Here is a 16,135-nt window from a genome sequence, read left to right on the forward strand (position 1 = left end):
GTTTTTTGTTTTTTTGGTGTGTTTTTTTTTTGTATCTTGATTGCCCTTATTCTGTTTTCTGGGTGATGGATAAGGTCAAGTCTAACCTGGGGGAAGGGAGGAGAATGTAAATCTGGTGGATTTTTGTGTTTATCTGGTTTAATCCTGTCAATTCAGTTTGCCTCAGTCCGAAGCATGACTTGTTACATTCTTGCAGTTTTTGTTTTTCATCCATTGATGCAATGTAACCATTTGCAAAATGCTCTTATTAGGTTGCCTGAAGCAATTCCGCTTGGCTGGGATGCAGAGTTTTGTTTCTTTGTTTTTCTCCTAGCTTTTGCGAATGGTTCTTTTCCTTTTCCTTTTCCTGGGGTCATGATTCTTTCTACATGTTGTAATGAGTAAAGTTTTGTTGTTATTTTAAATTCACTTGGTCTCCATTTTTCTAAAGAACTGGTTGTGGCTCTGTGTTCAGTTGAAAGTGATTTGAGCGTGGCTGTTTTTCAGGGGTGTGAGTCTGTGTAAGTGAATGTTATAAATCGAACCCAGGAGCACGTGTATAAGACTTTCTAGAATCAAAATTTTAATCATTCTTTTACTGTTTATTCCAAAGAGAAGTTTGTATTTAAAACTTCTTTTATTAAGGACGGAAGGAAACAATCAAGCAAGCATGTAAAACCTGCCCATCCAAACATTATTAATAGCAGAAAAGTGAACAAGCAATTTTCAAAAAACGTTTAGAAAATGAAGTACATGAATCCAGAGTCTTTTCAAAACAACCAACTGCTATTTTGACATGGCTGTTTCCTTATCTCCCCGGGCTCTAAACTTGTCTTGCAGTCTCCACATGAGGAGCAACTGTTCAGAGCACTTGTGGGTGATCTCAAATCCTCTTTTTGTCCTTGGAGGAATTAGGAGAAGAATGCTGTTTGTACACAAATGTTCAAGAAGTATCTCAAAGATTTTCTGTCATTTATGCTTGGCAGCAAAGACAAATACCGATATTGGTATCGTATCCTGCAGTGGGCTGTCACGTTTACAAACTAAATGACCATAGGCTTCAAGCCATCACCCTCAGACTGACAGAAACCAACCGAAATGTGCAGGTTCTTTAAAACTGGATCCATATCTACAGTTGTAATTGCAGTTATTTTGCAGATATAATTTTGGTTACAAAAAGTATAATACCAGACAGAAGTTGCAGCATCAATCTGTTGTTTACCAAAGATACAGAATCTCCCTAACACCTCTTTCAGGGGTATTCATAGGTGTGTGTGTGTGTGTGTGTGTGTGTGTGTGTGTGTGTGTGTGTGTGTGTATGTGTGTGTGTGTGTAAAAAAGTCCAAATGGTGGCCACAACCATGCAATTGAAATCCTATGCTTTTTATATGTCCCAGCACATAGATGAAAGAGGTAGAAATTAAATTTTATGGTGGATCTGCCATCTTGACTTTTTTTATTTTTTCCCCACTCCTGCCCCAACACCCCTGACCTCTAACTTCTCTTGTAGTTCCAAAATGTGTGCCTCCTGCTTGAACTTTCAATAAAGGGTGTTTCCACATATTTCCACCACTCTGAATCAATTTTACAACCTTGTAATCCCCCAATATGTTTGTAAGGTGAGGTAATTCCTTTGTGACAATCCATTGTTTCCAAGGCTCAATGGAAATGTTGCAGATTCTTTTCTTTTAATTTTAATTTTTTTATTCAAAACATCAAAATACAAACTTCAAAAAAAGGGAAAACAAAGAAAATACACATATTATATAGAAAAGAAAAAAAAACTTTCAACCCGCATCTTTCCCAACAATTGGATCCCATTATTCAAAATCCTAAGTCTCTGGGGTGGATATCTCCAAAGCATTTGTTGTTCAAAAAACCCCTACAAGTTGAAAAACAATGGCTCTTAACATTCGTTTTCCAGTTAGGTATAATGTCCATTCCCCAATCTCCATCAATTTTCTTTAAAAAAAAATCCAGTTCATCAGTTCTGCAAACTTTGTGACTTTAAAATCCATGCCTCTTTCAGCCTTCTCCAGCTAGCCTGCAGTTTTCGAACCAGACTCCTTCTCCTTCAAGTCTTGCCAGCATCAAATTAAATCCCAATCCATCCAGTAATTTATTTGGTTTAACTGCTATTACCTATTGTACATATGAATATCATCTTTGGGTTGATTTAAAACTGTTGTTATTTTATCAAACTTTTTATCTAAATGTTCAATTTGAACTTGAAAATTGCAAAGCCTTTTTTCCCAAAGGCTTCCCAAAGAGCTTCATCCTTAAATTGATACATTCTTTGAATGTTTAATATAATCCAAGACTCTTCTGTAGCTAAGATTTACAGACAATTCTAAATTCCTCTCAAGGGCAAGGGAAACACCAAATACACCAATAACCTGAAAAAAGGTTGAAATAAACTTTCCCACAAAATAAGTGGGAAAGAGGGATTTCATCAAAGATTAAAAAAAAAAAAAGACCAGAGCGTTTAAAAATTAATAAAATGTAAAAAGCCCTGTAGTGAAGATCCGATACAAATGGTCACCACGATGTAAAAAAAAGATGTCGAGACTCTAGAAAGGGTACAGAGAAGAGCAACCAAGATGATTGGGGGACTGGAGGCTAAAACATATAGGGAATGGTTGCTGGAATTGGGTATGTGTAGTTTAATGAAGAGAAGGGTGAGGGGTGACATGATAGCAGTTCCAATGTCTCAGAGGCTGCCACAAAGAAGAGGGAGCCAAGCTATTCTCCAAAGCACCTGAAAGCAGGACAAGAAGCAACAGATGGAAACTAGTCAAGGAGAGAAGCAACCTAGAACTAAGGAGAAACTTCCTGACAGTTAGAACAATTAACCAGTGGAACAACCTGCCTCCAGAAGTGGTGAATGCTCCCAACACTGGAGGTTTTTAAGAAGAGACTGGACAGCCATTTGCCTGAAATGGTATAGGGTTTCCTGCCTGAGCAGGGGGTTGGACTAGATGACCTCCAAGGTCCCTTCCAACATTATATTATTATTAAATGTAAACGAAATCAGTTCACTTTTGCTACTCAATAAGTTGCCATCTACTTCCACACAGAATAAACAAAAGTGATTTACCACAACTAATAAAGCAATAAAAGAAAACCCAAAGAATCCGCTTTAAAATCTTGCAAGCAGTTAGAATAAATCAGCATTAAACTAGTCTATTAACATGTAAAAGGAAAAATCGAAAAGAAAAAAAAGCAAATATCAAAATGTGCTGTTAAATTGAAAACATGATTAAAAACAAAAAACAGGTGAATGGGGACTCAACCATCTGGCCTCTCCTATCAAAAATCGCAACCGTCTAGATTTGTCTTCTCAGGTATTTCCAGGGTGATCCAAGGGTCCTCAGTTATTCCTATTTGGTAGCATCCAAACATCGATAATACAGCAAGAGCACTTCTAGCTTCAAGTTGGAGGTATTTCCGAATAGCCTGCAAGGAATGCTAGAGCAAGAAAACAAGAATGATTGTTAACTAATTAGGAAGGAAAGAAAATGGACATCGAAGTCAACAAAACATAGAGTAAATGCCAGAATTGCCACCAGGAGAAAATTACCTAGAGATGTTTTAGTCCATTCTGTAAGAACAACAACAAGAGACTACATTTTGGATTGCCACTTCAAATCTAAATTAAGAATGGAAAATATGTTAACAATTGTCTATGTTAAAGTTCAAGAAACAGAAACTAAATTGAATTATGTGAAACAGACATTCTGAGTTTGCAAATAAACCAGGAAGATGGCATATAAATTAAGAAAGCAAAGAGTCTTGAATAGAGATATTAAACAAGATAAGAAAATAACAGGTATAAATATCAAAAATGATGTTGATAAATCGAGAGCATTTGCTGATGATTTAGTTATATTCTTCTTGTTGTTGTTAGTTGCGAATCCATTATTCTTAGAAAACCCAAAAACCAGTATAAAATATCTGATGAAGAAACTACATGAGTTTGGAGCTTTGGTGGATTTAAAAAAAAACCCCAAAAAACAACAATGCTTGCCAAGAATATGACCTCTTGGGACTATTGACTAAAAAGTTGGGTTTAAAAGTGGGGGGGAAAGTGAAACACCTAAAGGTTATATTGTTAAACACAAATGCTAAACTGTTTCAAAATAACTTTGTGCCTGTTTGGAATGATACTTTAAAAGATTTATTAAGATGGGATAGATTGCAATTAACATTATTGGGGAGTATTTCAGTGATCAAGATGAATGTTTTACCAAAGACACTTTTTCTGTTTCAAACTATCCCAATACTTATAACCGATACTCCATTTAAACAAGATGGAGATGGATATTTCTAAATGTATAGGGCAAGGGGGGAGAAACAAGAATTAGATATAAATGATTGCAAGATGCTAAAGAGAGAGGAGCTTTGGGTTTACCAGATTTGGAATTGTACTTTGATGCTTGCTGTTTCCTCTGGCTGAAAGAGTAGGTGACTCTCCAAACTAGCAGGTTACTTGAACTGGAAGGCCAGGAATTAAGATTTGAATGGCATGGCTATTTGTCATATGATAAGGTTAAAGCAGAAGTCCCCAACCCCCAGGCCGAGGCCCACTACCAGGCCTATTTAGAACTGGTTTGCACAAGCAGTAGGCCGGTGCGCATGCACACATCTCAACTTACACAAGTTGAGTTGCATGTGCACATGCGCACTGGCCCACCACTCACGCAATCTGGTTTCCCCCTTCCCCCCCAGCTGGGCTGCCAAGCCACAAAGGTTGGGGACCACTGGATTAAAGTAAAGGTTGATTTTAATAACCACTTTGATAGACACTCTATCCTAAGAGTTTGGAATAAATATAAAGTAAGATTCTCTGTGAAGATGCCTCTTTGGGTATCATCCCAAGAGGCTTTGTTTTTAGAAAAGAGATGGTGGTGAGGCCAGAGTGGTGAACTTATGGGCAAATAATGTCCTTCAGTTATGGTGACCCTATCCTCAAATCTAAAGAGGAATTGAAATCAGAAGGATGTGTTTGTCAGGGTTTACATATTTAAATTTTATTTTTAAAAAGCTATGGATTTCACTTTGTGGAAAATTAATTAGAGGTCCTATTGGTTGGTAGTGATGAACATATTATTGCTAAGGTTTATAAATTCTTACTGAAATTGAACTTGAAGAATGAATATCTAAAGCAATGGGTGAATCAATGGGGAGAGCTTTGGATATAATATAATGAAATGAAATGAACCTTTATTGTCAAAGTACAACTATGTGTACATTGAGATTAGCTGAGCCTCCCTTCGTGCTCCCACCCCACAACACACAGTGACAATAAACCCTCCATCTTACTACACCATGTGAACCAACTACACCACACACCGGCCTCCCAAGTCAATTCTGCATAAAATTCACAAAAGTTATTTCTCATTCAAAAGCCTAACAGCCCACGGATAAAAGCTGTTTTTCAGCCTGTTGGTGCAGCTGGTTATACTCCTATATCTCCTACCCGATGGTAGGAGAGTAAAGAGATACCGTCCAGGGTGTGAATCATCCCTGAGAATCTTCCTCACTCTTCCAAGGCAACGAGCCCTGGCGAGGTCATCCAGTGGTGTCAGGGAACAGCCCACAATGTCTTGTGCTGTACTCACCACCCTCTGTAATACTTTCCTATTCACGGCTGTCAGACCAGCATACCAAACCAGAGCCTTGGTGGAGCAGTGGGCTAATGCCTCCTTAAGTAACACCAGCTGCCTGCAATTAGTGCAGGTTCGCGTCCCACCAGGCTCAAGGTTGACTCAGCCTTCCATCCTTCCGAGGTAGGTAAAATGAGGACCCAGATTGTTGGGGGCAATAAGCTGACTTTGTAATAATGCCGCTTGGGGGGGCGGCGAAAGCCCTAATAAGCAGGCATATACATAGAATGAAGGCTATTGCTAAGCACATTGATTTGTGCTTTAGATTGTAAGCCGCCCTGAGTCTTCGGAGAAGGGCGGGATATAAATGGGATTAAAAAAAACACCACAATACCATACGAGAGGACGCTCTCTCTCTATAGTAGACCGGTAAAAGAGGGTCATTAGCAACAGCCTCTTGCGAGATGAGAAGATTATTCAAACTTGGTTTCAATATATTCAGCTACGGGCCAGGTGGAAAGAAGATCAGAAAACTGGCTTCACAATGACTGATGAAAATCTGATAAAGCAAATTAGAAATCAGGGTCCGGCACATATCAAACGGATATATCTTGCATTGATAGAAATTGACTCAGAAACAGAGCTTGTTAAAGATTGTATGATAAAATGGGCCCAAAATATTCAAGAAGTTATTACAATAGACACGTGGGAAAAGATTTGGGTGAGGAATGTAAAATTTACACAAGCTCAAAACTTAAGAGAGAACTTTTATAAAATGTTTTATAGATGGCATTTAGATCCTAAAAACTGGCAAGTATGTACCCGAATTATCAGCCTAAATGTTGGAGGTGCGGTGATGAAGATGCAACGTATTTTCATATATGGTGGACTTGTAAAAAGGTTAAGGCTTTTTGGATAAAAATTTGGTGGAACATGCAGAAGATCTTTAAGCAAAAGATAAAGTTTTGTCCGCAATTCTTTTGTTGGGTATAATTACAGAAGCTACTGTTGTGGACACTAAGTTGATGTTGAATTTAATTACAGCAGCAAGACTTCTAATAGGTCAGTATTGGAAGAAGGAGGAATTGCCGACTATAGAGGAATGGACTTTAAAGGTTTCTGACCTGGCAGAAATGGCAAAGATCTCGGCTTATTTGAAAGATCACTCGCAAGAACGCTATATTATGGAGTGGAAAAAATGGATTGAATATATCCAGAAGAAATATGGGACTAAAAAGTTTCACTTAGCATTTGAATGAATCTTCCTTTCTTTTTTTTCTTTTTCTTTCTTTTTATATGTAATATTAATATTGTTTGTAGTTATTTTATATGAGTTAGAGGGCGATAGATTTAAGAGTTTATTGTTGTTAGCATATGGATGTTTATGATTGTTTTCTGTTTTTATATCTTGTACTTAGCTCTGGGAAGTCGGGGGGGGAGAGGGGGGAGGGGTAGGGAGGGATAGGTAGGGGAGGGGGAGGGAGGGATTGTTAAAGATAAAATGTATTTTAAAACTTTTCAATTAAAAAAAAAGAGGGTCATTAGCCGTTGTTCTACCCTGTTCTTCCGTAAGACCCTGAGAAAGTGAAGACTCTGTTGGGCCTTTCTAGCCACCTGGGCTGTATTAACTTTCCAGGTCAGATCTTCACAGAGGTAGACTCCCAGAAATTTAAAGGAGGAAACTGTCTCCACACAGTCCTCCCCGATGTAAAGTGGGGCAGGTTCCTCCTTTTTTCTCCGGAAGCCTAGCACCATCTCTTTCATCTTACCGATGTTCAGGTGCAAGTTGTTGTTACTACACCATATGGATAGTTTTTGTACCTCCGTCCTGTATGCTGTCTCATCCCCACCTGTAATGAGACCCACCACAGTTATATCATCTGCGAACTTAATTATTGCAGTGGATGGGTCAGATGATACACAGTCATATGTGTATAAAGAGTACAGGTAGGGGCTAAGCACACAGCCCTGTGGCGAGCTGGTGCAAAGCTTCAGGGGGGTGGACAAAGCAGACCCGACCCTCACTGTTTGTAACTGGTCCCTGAGAAAGTATTGAATCCAATCGCAGATGGCGGGGGAGAATTTCAAGTTAGTCAGCTTCTCGATGAGAATGCTCGGCAAAATGGTGTTGAAAGCCGAGCTATAGTCAACAAAAAGCATCCTGACATAACTTCCAGGTTTCTCAAGATGACTTGCTACAGAGTGTAAAGCAGTAGCTATGGCATCGTCTGTCGACCTATTTCCCCTATAGGCAAATTGATGTTTATCAAAATCCAGTGGGAGGCATGTCCTGAGATGTCGGAGAACCAATCTTTCGAAGCATTTCATGACTACAGACGTTAATGCAATAGGTCTGTAGTCGTTCAGGCACTCAACTGCGGTTTTCTTGGGGACCGGGACAATGGTAGCTGCTTTCAAGCACGATGGTACACATGCCGTTTGCAAGGAGATGTTAAAAATCCTTGTCAGGACCCCTGCTAATTGGTCGGCACAATTCCTAACCACTATCCCCAGCACCCCATCTGGGCCTGCGGCTTTGCTGGGATTCACAGCCTTCAATACAGCTCTCACTTGGTGTTCACACAGGGTGAGTGGCTGAGAATCAGAAGGCCGGCCAGCAAAGGCTACGGGGTCTGGTCTTTTTACCTCGTAGCAAGCGAAGAAGATATTCAGCTCCTCAGCCAACGAGGCATCGGTGTTAACCATGGTCCTCATACTGCCCTTGTAGTTGGTTAAGTGCTGCAGTCCCTGCCATACTTGCCTCGGATCGTTGTCTGCTAAGTGGTTCTCCACCTTGTGTTTATATTGTTGTTTTGCCATCCTAATGCCTCTTTTGAGATTTGCCCTGGCCTCTCTGTATGTGTCCCTGTCCCCTGCCTTAAAGGCAGACTCCCGGGCTCTCAGGAGTGTTTGTATCTCTGCAGTCATTCAGGGTTTACAGTTCCCGTAAACTCTAATGCACTTATCTGTTGTTACACTATCAGTGCATGTTCTAATATAAGAGAGTACGGCATCTGTATATGCATTCAGATCTTGATCTTCAAATACACTCCAGTCAGTGGTTTCAAAGCAGTCCTGCAACTGGCTGAGAGCACCCACTGGCCAGGTTCTGACCCTTTTTGTGACTGCCTGAGTTCTTTTCCTGAGAGGGACATACATTGGGCACAACAGGAGTGAAAGATGGTCAGATGTACCCAGGTGGGGGAGAGGAAAAGCTCTGTATGCCTGTTTCAGATTGGAATACACGTGGTCTAAAGTGTTCTTCCCTCTGGTGGAAACTTGCACATATTGTACAAACTTGGGGAGAACTGTCTTCAGACAAGCTTGATTGAATTCCCCAGCCACAACAAGAGCGCCCTCTGGGTGAGTTTGCTGCTGCCTGGTGACAACGTCATACAGCTTGGAAAGTGCCATGCTGACATTGGCATCAGGTGGAACATAAACAGCTGTAATAATTACCACAGTAATTTCTCTAGGCAGATAGAAAGGCCTACATATAACAGTCATCAGTTTCACATCTGGGGAGCAATATGTGTACACCAATCTGCTGTTCACACACCATTTACAGTGTATATAAACACAGAGTCCTCCTCCTTTGCTCTTACTGGAGCCTTTATCTCTGTCAGAGCGGTGAATGCTTGAACAATGGGAAAATATGTAGATGAAAGGTCTAAAGTTCACATTAAAATATAATTTAAAAGAAAATTTTCATGTGATAATGTATCGTTGGCATCTAATATCTAATCAAAAAATGTATAAACGGATTTCAAATAAATGTTGGAAAAGTAAATGTAAAGAAGAAACTTTTTTCATTTGTGGTGGATGTGTGATAAAGCAAAGAAATATTGAAGCAGAATTCATATCCTAATACAGAATATTCTTAAAGTGAATATAAAGATGAAACCAGAGACTTTTCTCTTAGGTTTAATAGATAAAGAACTTGGGGGGGGGGGGAAATGGAACTTTGATGGATATGCTGACAGCAGCAAGAATACTTTATGCACAAAAATGGAAGGATGCTTTGATTCCCACAACAGATGAATGGGTGCAAAGGTTGATGCAGTGGAGATGGCCAAATTGACTGCTTTGATTAGCAAAGAACACAACTAATTATGTTTCTATTTGGAAACCGCTTTTGGACTTTGTGCTTGTGGTTTTGGACTTTGTGCTTGTCAACATAAAATGTTGACTTTGAATTTTGCTGATTAGATAGGTTTGATGTTTAATTTAATTTAATTTAATTTATTGAATTTATATAACATTTTATATACATGTTATAAAAATGACTAGTATATATTATTATATAAAAGTAAAAAGTTGAAGTTTTATATACTACCATATTCTACTGCATCAAAAGTTGCCAGGAAGCAATCTCTCTCTCTCTCTCTCTCTCCCTCTCCCTCTCTCTCTCTCTCTCTCTCTCTCTCTCCTGCACTTTTTTCTCTTTCCCTTTTCCCTTCTTATTTTTCCATTATCTTTATTTTTCTTTGTATGTTTTCTATTTTATATTTTGATAAACCAATAATAATGTATAAAACCAAACCTGGGAGTATGCCATCAAAGAGCCACCTTTGGTGGTGAAATCAGCTATTTGTCAGCAGGAGAGAAAAATCACCCTTCTGCTCAGCACGCCATCTTTGGAAGACTTGAGAAGGTTGCAGTACTGCAGAGCTTGTGGATTTCCCTTTTGATTCATCTCATGCTCCAGTTCCTGCACTGCAGCCATGCTAGCAGGTTTTTAAAGAGGAAATTAAATTTGATGACTTTTCACCTTCCTCCATCTCTGGAATTACTGGAACAATTATTTGTGGGCAAAAAAACTGCCTGTGTGGTTGGGTTCAAATCCAGCATCAAGTCTGGGAACTCTCTGCATGACCCTGGGCTGCTCCCCTCCTCTCATTGCTACCTACCTCTTGCATTATAAATGTACACTGTCTTGAGCTTCTAGAGCCAAGATAAAAATCTAACAAACAAAATGTGAAAGAAAGACTCAATGAAAGACAAATATTTTACTTACAGGGTGGGCCCAAGGGGACTTTTGTTACTCAAGACTATAGGGGTGGTATTAACCTCTGTGTGTGTCTGTGTGTCTGTGTGTCTGTGTGTCTCTGTGTGTCTCTGTGTGTCTCTGTGTCGGTGGGGTGTGTGTGTTTGTGTGTGTGTGTGTGTGTGTGTGTGTGTGTGTATGAAAGGGGAATTTTTGTTGCTCAAGACTGTAGTGGTGATAGCAATAGCTATAGCACTTAGACTTATATACCGCTCCACAGTGCTTTACGGCCCTCTCTAAGCACTTTACAGAATCAGCTTGTTGCTCCCAACAATCTAGGTGATGTTTGCTCCTTTTTCTCAGCAGTTCTAGGTTTGAAAAAAATCAAAATGATTATACAGCATCTCCAAACTTTTGAGTTTTGGGGGAATGAAAACAGTGGTGGAAGGGGCCAAAATCCTAGAGTACTCCATTCTGTGATCTCCGCTTCTGCTGTAAGAGTGAAGCAAGCTTTGGCTGTCCTCTTCTTTTGAAAAGTATTCAGACCTGACCCAAACCTTAATCCATATCTGTTAGGACAGACATTCAGAAGGTGTCCCCATCTCACAGCAAATATGTACCATTTTTATGCTGTACTCCTCTTCCCTGAATGATAACAACTTTTCTGGTGGGGGCCCATCTGCACTCAGTTTTCCTTTGAACATAAATCACTTGCTATATGGCATTTCCACAAGGTTAAGTAGAGGTAAAAACATGCAAATGTAGCATGGCTGAAAGAAAAGTAGTCTTACATTCCTACTAGCAGCAAGCTCACATCAAATCTCCGTCAAGAATAACCTGGATCCCAGTACATTTTCTGAGTTGCTTCCTGGCTCAGAACACACTCTTTATTTTACTTTTATCCTGTAGAAACTATTTTAGTCAAAACCTATTAGTAAACATTCATTCAAAAGGTTTTCTTTGATTTTGATCTGGTCCTGTGCTTTGCTCCTCACACAAATGTCTATTCAAACCACAGAAGATTAACGCAAGAAGAGCAAAAAATGAACTCCTGGAAATTAACCAATCAAGCCAAGATTGCTCTGCTCATCTGTTGAGCTGGCATTAGCACACCTTCAACAGGCAGCCCGTATCTAGAATTAACCATGGCTTGGTGAGATTCTGAAGTATGTCATTCTCTACATTTGCTTATTAATAGTCAGGGACAGTGGGGTAATCTAGTAGTTTCTTATAATTTCCTTCTTTCCTTTAAAATCTCTTCATCACTGTTTCTTTCTTAAGGAAGGATCTCATTGTCAGCTGTCACCTTATGTTTGCTGTGCTTTCCTGTTATGCAGTGAAAGACTGCCATGAGCTGTGGGAAGAGGGGATGAGGAGGGGGATCCTTGGGGAATCGATCGTAGAGACTGCACCCCCTCGAGACGCTGCCCCAAGATCATCCAGCTAGAAGAAGGAGAGAGCTGTATACAAAGCTGTGTTTGGGCTGACTGTTGTCAAAACATATTGCATGGATTTGGTTGGTTACAATGGGATGGGCAGCAAGGGACAGTTGGGTGAAAAAGTAGAACTTAGGGATTTGGGCACACAATTCTCAGTTCTGGCTTTACAATGCTGCAATACGCTTGGTCTCTAATAAATCTACACCTTTCTCAACAAATGGAGCCAAGGATCATTTCTATTTAGAGATTTAGGTTGTGGCCAGCCTGAGATACCTGTGTGTCAGAGGCTGGTTTGGAGGAAGAGGGGGAGGAGGGGGAGGAGGAGTTGGAGCTGAGACCATCGGACAGGGAAGGTACACACCAGGGGCTGAGGACAATGCTCTCCTGGACCCCTCAGGCATTGGGAGAGGTGGTCAACCAGATGGATTGCTGCCTCCCTGCCCAGACACAGGGGAGTTAGTCTTTGCCAGGAAGAATTGTTTGCTTTGGCTTACATTACCCTGGCTTTTACATATGCTTGCTGCTGTTTGCCTTGCCTCACTTGGAAGATTGCTGTTTGCATTTTCTTTTGGACCTCGCTCTTCTCTTGTGGCCTTTGCTTCACTGGAGCTTTGGAACTGCTTCTTTTTTGGGACCTGTTTCTTGTCCTGAGGACTGCCCTGGTTTTCTGCCTGGGCCCTGCTTGGTGGATTGGACTTGGAACCCGGGACTTTGCCCTGTGGGTGTGCTCCTACTCTGTGGACTTTCTTGGTACTATAAGGGCTGTTGTTTGGGGGGACTGAGGGTGGCTGTCTTCAGGGTAGCGTGTGGACGGAGCCTCCCTGCTTGGCAACGTGCAATCTTTAGCTGAAAGCTTTCTTAAAAAGTTTGATGAACTCATCAAGATGCTGGAAAATATTCAGAGGAAACTGACAGTAAATCAATTAAATCCACAAAAGGAATGTGATCTCAAAGCAGCAGATTTGTTAGGAAGAAATATGGACTCAGAAATAACTGAGTTGAACTCATACACCTTCCTGAAGCTCAAGTCAGTCTTTCTATACAGTATAATAGCAGAAAACTGTCAATTGGTCTTTGTTAAGTGGATTGAAGAGGATTGGGGAACGGTTTTTATCGCCTTTAACTGGGGAACAATTTCATCTGGATTTTTTTGGGAAGATAGTCTGGCTTTGGAGATTGGATTTACTGAATTCAATCAAACAATAATTGATAACAGATGGCATTAAGAAACAAATGTGGATATTTTATCGGGGACCAATCAGGGTTAATTTGGGGAATGATTTGGGATAGTCAAGAAGCCGTGATAAATTTGCTATGAGTTGTTTACAATAAGAGTTTGTTAATAGAGGGTTTTGGAATTTTAATCTTGTCTTTTTGAATTATTACTGTTCTTCCTGTTAACTATTTTGTTACTGATATACTATATAGATGACAGGTTAACACTTTGTAAAATAGAATTAGTAGTTTAGTGACTTCAAATTGTTTGGGCCTGTTTCGCAAGGGGTGGGAAACTAATATTGTTGTAATATATTAATCAGCATTCAACTAGGGACGACAATATGTGTATATGTGTTGGTCTATTTTTTTTAATGCACCTTTTTCTTTTCAATGTTTGTTGCTTTTTTCCTCTTTGTTTTTTTCTAAAACGTTTTGGTGTTTTGCATTTTAACTTTTTTTTTTTTGCATACAATAAAAATAGTTTAAAAAAAACCCAATTGCAGTGATTCACTTAATTGTGGCAAGAAAGGTCATACAATGGGCAAAACTCACCTAAATACTGCTTTGCCTAGAAATTCAAGGATTACTTGTATTCTCGGATGCATTCTACCCAGTATTAGACTGCTGGGGCTCATTCTTCTTCTTGACCCAATAGTGTCCGAGCATCGCAGAAGTAATGAGTAAGAGCACACTTAATCCAATAGTCTGAAAGAGGTAAGAAGAAAGGCTACATTAACAATATAACTCTGGTAATATATTCCAAAATTTGAAAGCAAAAGCAACCCTGTCTTTGATATCCCAAGTCCCCAATATTCACATAGTTCCTAATTTAATTTAATTTAATTTATGGGTTGAGGTCATCAAGAAAACTAAGGTTTTCCTAAAAATATGTGCAACAATAAATTTACGAAGCTAATATTTATTTCAACAGGCTGTTTTTAGTGTACATTTGGGAAGCAACGTTTCATACCAGACTTTCAAATCAGGACAAAAAGAAAAAACAAATCACCACAAAGAAACTAATGAAAACCAGGCTGTTACGTAACAGTTGTGTGCAGAAATTGAGCTGCTTGTATTAGAATTATTGAAGTTCCATAAGAGCTAAATTGTGATATAAGATTCAGTGGAATAGAAACCACTTTGTGATAAATACATCATGGACTAGATATACTGGTAGCTATAATCTGAAGAGGTTTGTTGCTAAAGCCCAATCTGTTAGTTGTGTGAAAAAGCCAAAAGCAAAAAAGTTGAATAAGTTTCCAATTCCTTTCTTGACCTGAGATGGATACCCATCTATGTGCTTTTCCTCTGCACCCCCATATTTGCCCGTTTGAATGTCTAATAAATTAACGTTTCCCACTTTCCAGTTACAGCAGAATGGGAAAGCATCTAGGAGAGAAAGGATCAAATTTCTCTTTCTCTCAAATCTAAAATATCCTGAAAAACAGTTTCTTTTCTCAATATCAAGCATCTGTTAGTTCAGTATGAGCTCCAGGTTATGCAGCTTAGCCTTTCTTTCCTCCTGAGTGAACACACAAACAAATGTTATCTTTTCAAATCAAATTTCAAATTTACGAGAATTTTATCAGGATTTTATGGCAAGCGTCAGATGAAATATAAGGGAAAAAAACGACAACAGCTTACCTTAGATTCTGCCGACATTTCAAAATTAGTTAGCTTTATTGATGCATCGTGATCTGTACTCATTGCACACTGGAAATACCTTCCATCCAAAAAAACAATCACAATCCACATGCAGGGAGGGAAGGAACACTGCCATAGGATGCAGAAACAGGAGCACCAGTTTTTTTTAATATCAAATGAATTTAACATATACCTCTGAATAATAAAATTCAGGATGAAGAAAATGAGAAATGGGAGCACTAACAATATTATAAAATAAGTTAGATTCCATGGCGGTGGGGCACAGGTATATTCGCGTTCCGTAATTTCTTCAATCACTGCCAAAATAATTGTGGCAATGAAATTTAGTGCTGTTCTGTTGTGGAAAAAATTCCCAACAATGTCTTTAAGCTTCATTTTGAAAGTTTTGCTCCAGCTGCCTGAAGGTTTCTGAGAAGCTCTCACAAAGATATGAAGCACAACGGAAAATGAAAGCATAGCTGTGCTACATCATGTCATGGGAGAGAAATCTTCTGCAGAACTCCCACAGGAAGTCAAACACAGCAGCACACACCACTTTCTGAGGTGCTTGCAGTGGCGTAGCGTGGGGGGTGCAGGGGGGGCCGGCCACACCAGGCGCAACATCTAGGGGGGGCGCGCTCGCACTGAGCTGCTCAGGGAGCCCCAAGGGCTGCACAGAGTTGGCTTGGCTCCGCTCTCGAGCTGCTCTTTCTTGCAAAGCGAAATGAGTCCGGCAGGTGAGATGGGCGGCCACATAAACTGAATAAAATAAATAGAAGCGGCCAACTCTCCGCCCAGGCTCAGGCCAACCGCAAGCGCCCCGCAGGCGCCCCGGCAGGCTTGGCCGAGCGAAGACGGACCCGCCGGCCGGCCGGCCTAGCTCCGTGCGCATGCGTGGCTTTATTTAGCAGGGCTCACGTGCGAGCTTGAATGCAGCGGCTCTTGCAGGTCGGAGCCCCGCCCAGCCGCCCTCGAGAGGGACCCGGAAGCATCCCGCATGCGCGCGACTCTTCTTGGAAAGTCTACGCCGCTGCGGGGCGCGTCTTTTCGGCGGTGCCGTGATGTCACCGCCCGCCCGCCCCTCTATTTCCGCTTCCAGTTGCCTTGCCCCGGGTGCTGACAACCCACGCTACGCCACTGGGTGCTTGCAGTCCTTCTCCAGCAAAAAGACACATCTCTTACCTCCTGTTTTTTCCTTCAGGAGCTCCTGCAGTGACAACCCTATCAGATAGGTTGGACTGAGAGAGAATGAGTTGCTCAAA

The 16,135-nt window shown here is 40.5% G+C and overlaps 1 long non-coding RNA gene across 1 annotated transcript; it reads right to left on the reverse strand.

Annotated features, from left to right (window-relative positions):
• Positions 1-3,415: 3,415 nt before the first annotated feature.
• Positions 3,416-15,092, reverse strand: LOC310633777. Its single transcript, XR_014491086.1, has 3 exons — positions 14,874-15,092; positions 13,782-13,934; positions 3,416-3,447 (listed from the first exon to the last, which is right to left on the reverse strand). It is a non-coding gene; the product is annotated as an uncharacterized lncRNA (long non-coding RNA).
• Positions 15,093-16,135: the final 1,043 nt, after the last annotated feature.

Source organism: Vipera ursinii (assembly GCF_947247035.1).
Source record: "Vipera ursinii genome assembly, chromosome: 2".
Classification (NCBI taxonomy): domain Eukaryota; kingdom Metazoa; phylum Chordata; class Lepidosauria; order Squamata; family Viperidae; genus Vipera; species Vipera ursinii.